Source organism: Psammomys obesus, unplaced genomic scaffold (genome assembly GCF_907164565.1).
Source record: "Psammomys obesus unplaced genomic scaffold, mPsaObe1.curated_primary_1811, whole genome shotgun sequence".
Lineage (NCBI taxonomy): Eukaryota > Metazoa > Chordata > Mammalia > Rodentia > Muridae > Psammomys > Psammomys obesus.
In genome coordinates this window covers 361,502-365,465 of record NW_026596466.1, presented here as the reverse complement: position 1 = coordinate 365,465, position 3,964 = coordinate 361,502, and positions in this window count along the sequence as shown.

Sequence of the window (3,964 nt, the reverse complement as noted above, 5' to 3'; positions counted from 1 at the left end):
TGCTGCAACTTCACAGCTAGCCTTGTCTACACAGCAAGTTCCAGACCAGCCAGGGCTACTTAGTGAGTTTTGTTTAAACACACGCAACTCCTCCCACCAAGCAAAAAGGGTGGGCTAGCTAGTAAGTATTCTGTCTCAATTGGATGATGGAACTAACAGTTTCCGTACCTCATTGCACACTTCACCTTCTTCCGTTTTTATTTGCAACAGTTTGGGACTCTTGGGCCCCACAATCCTTATGTCTCACTCTCCCGAGCAGCTGGGATGACAGACCTGTACCGCTGTGCCCGGGTTAGTCAGGCATTTCTGAGGCAAAGAAAAAGCAGCCTGCATGTCTCTGTGATCTGACCTTGTCTTATAACTGGGGTGAAGAGGCGCCTCTGTGAGGTTTCTTTTCTAAGCCCTACCTAAGTCTTTGCCTCCTTGCCTGGGCTACACTGTCAAGTGGATTTATTTTCTTTTCTCATTTTGTTTTATGTGTATTTGTGTGTGTGTGTGTGTGTGTGTGTGTGTGTGCGCGCGTGCATCATATGTATGCAGTGTCTACAGAGGGCAGAAGAGAGTGTCTGCTCTCCTAGAACCGAGGCTACAAATGAGTGTGAGCTGCCGTGTGGGTGCTGGGAATCTCCCATTTCTTTACCTTCAAGTACTTACTAAACTGAGGTAGCCTTTGTGTGGCACTGTTAGGGTCCAGAAGATGCAGAGAGAACGGGAAAGAAAGGCCCCAAACTCAAGTACCACTCAAACGGCAAAAGATGTTTATTCTACAGAGATCCAGAGTGCTTGGGTCACCACCTTCAGAACATGGCAGTGGCCCCGGGGGTGGGGGAGTCCAAGGCCCCTTTTAAAGCCAGAGAAGGGAATTCCTACTGTGGCTGCGTAACCTCAATTGGGATTGGCCGGTGCCCATAGAGGCTACGAGAATCTGGTCATGGCTTAGGGCCTTCTCAGACATAAGGCTAAGCAACCTTATGTCCTGGCCATGCTGGTTTCTAAGGTTTGTCTTAGGCCTGTTCTCTCTCTATCTCTTTCTCTTTCTCTCTCTCTTTATCTCTATCTCTGTCTGCTGCCTGAGATATAAAGCTCCCAGCTACCTCTCCAGCATAGCGTCTGCCTGTGTGCCACCACGCTCACCACCATGATGATAAAAGACTCACTCTCTGAAACTGTAAGCAGGCCCCAATTAAATACTTTCCTTTAGAAGAGCTGCCTTCCACATGGTGTCTCTTCACAGCAATAGAACAGTGACTAAGACAGTCACCAAACCTCATCACAGCTCTCGGGACCAATGAAGAAATTTGGTCTTTTCTATGGCAGCCCTCAAGCTGGGTACTGGTCAAATTTCAGTCATGTTCTCTAGGCAAGACAAAGAGGTTTAGACCCCTTTTTGTGGGATGATCTCCTAGTTTACTATCCAGTGCTGTGATAATTGCCATCAGCAAAAACAACTTGGAGAGAAGGGTTTATTTATTCTTACCAGCTTCAGTCTATAGCACTCAGGCTTCTCTAAAGGAAGAACTGATGGGATGAACAGGTAGAAAAAAGATATTTGTTAGATCGGTACACAGAATGGCGTTCCTCAGTGGCTGCCTCACCCTAGAGAGGCAAACAGTCCTATAGTCATTCAGCCCACAGGGCTGGATGGCTCACCGCATAGGTCTGGGGCTGAAGGCCTGGAGCTACAACGGTTCTCAACCTTCCTAACACTGTGGCCTTCTAACAGAGCTCTTCACGTTGTGGCGAAACCCCTCCCCCCAACCACAAACTTACCCTGTTGCTACTTCATAACTAATGTTGTCGCTGTTATCGCGATGTAAATATCTGATATACAGAATACCTGATATGCAACCCTCAGGAAAGGGTCATTTGGCCCAAAGGGGTCGTGCCCTGCAGGTTGAGCACCACTGCCGTAGAGGCTTCCTGGAGAACTGCTGGTCCACAGTAGGTGTCAAATCCAGAAGCAGCTGCTTTCAAATCCAATGCAGGGCAGACTGTGGGCAGGCAGGCAAAAAGCAGAGCTCGCTTCTTCCATGTCCTTTTATCTGGGCTGCACCAGAAGCTGTGAACCAGGTTGGGGGGGGGGGGAGGTCTTCGTGCTTCAGATAATCTGATCGTGAAAATCCCCCCCATGAGTGCCCAACAGCTTGGGGTATACCTGATTCCAGGAGTAGTCAAGTTCACAAGCAGCATGAATCACCCCACAGTCAGGGAATTCAGGGCAGGAACGCCAGCAGGGCTGGAACTCTCAGCAGAAGCCTGGAGAAAGGCTGCTTGCTGGATTGTTCTCAAGCCCAAGGTCCCCAACCTTTCTTACATACCTCAGGTCTACCTTGGCCTCAGGGAGGACCTCCCACAGTGGGCTAGGCCTTCCCAGATTGACTAGCAATTATACAGGCCCCTGCAGTGATGCCCAGAGGCCAATCCATTCCAGGCCATCCCCTTCAAAATGAGACTCCCTCTGACAATTGTGTCAGGTTGACAGCTGACCAGGAAAGGTGGGGAATGTTGAGGCCACCCTGGCTTTGTCTCACACTAAGTGTGGGAGTCAGGAACTTAAGTGTTAGGTGTCCCTCAAGACCCACATTTGTATGTGTGTGGGGGGGGGTTGCTTTTAAAATTTTTTCCATTTTCATGTGTGTTCACGTATGTACATGTTTCTGCATGTGTGTGGCCATGCATGTAGAGGCCAATGTCCAGACTCATCCTCCACCACACTTGCATTGTTTTCAGTGAGGTAGGGTGTCTGTGAAACCCAAAGCTCACCTAGACAACCATCTCCCTAACCAGCTTGCTCCGGGATTCCCAGTCTCTACCTTCTGAGGTTGGAGTTACAGGCAGTTACCACAGACCCAGCATTCTGTGAGTTCTGGGAATCCCAGCTCTGGCCCTCACACTTGCCAGGCAAGTGCTTCATCTGCTGATCCATCTCCCCAGCCCTGGGTTGCTTTTTTGAGATAAAGTCTCACATCTCCCAGGCTGGCCTCGGACTCACTATGTCACGAGAATAACCTTGAACTCTTGGTTCCCTGGCCTCCGCCTCCCGAGTGCAGGGACCATCATAGCTGCTTTATGGGGCTTTTGGGGGGCTCTAGGGATCATGTACTCCAGGCAAGTACTGCCTGCTGATCTACCTCGAGCTCAGTTGGGATAAAGAACCACCTACCCTCACTTCCCAGAGTGAGGCTTTTGGGCAATCATGATGTCTATAGGAAGAGGATCCCAGCAGGAGGCCCTTGGGTTATTGGAACAAGGAGGCACTGCATGTCTTTTTCTTTTGCTTTCTAGGCATTGTAAAAGCCATTCACTCTGCCATGCATTTCCCATCATGGGTCTTCAGCACCCCACCAGAGACTCAAAGCAAGACTGCTCCCCCAGTCTTGGACTGGAGCCTCCAAAACTCGGGCAAAGAAATATTTATTCAATGTTGGAGCCTAGGAATTTGCAGTAGTGCTGAAGGTCTGGGGAGCTGTTGGGTATTTGAGAGGAAATTAACTGAGCAATAGTTTTGTAAACAGCATGGCTACAGATGAACCAGTCTACAGCCCAAAAGCCAAATAAATACTCAAGGACCTAGGACTAGAAGGAAGGTCATCCCCTGCCAGTCTGGCCTTCCCGGGCTTCTTGAAAAAGCTTGCAGCACCCCCTGGTGCCCATTACTAAAATTGCATTGGGATTTCATGGCCTGTAGATTCCAGCGTAGAAGACAAGTTTGAGGTAGACTAGAATCTAGTTCCGGACAGAGAAGCTGTGAGAAGTCAAAGAGCGAGCCAAACATAGATAGGAGCCTCATGGGCTCAGTATAGTCTGAGCTGGAGACAAATTGGGGGTCATGTCGGTGGAAAGTGTGCTGGCTAGTTTTATGTCAACTTGACATCACTAGAAACTAAGACGAGGGAGCCACAATTGAAAAATAAATGAATGAATGAATGAATGAATGAATGAATGAATGAATGAATGAATGAAT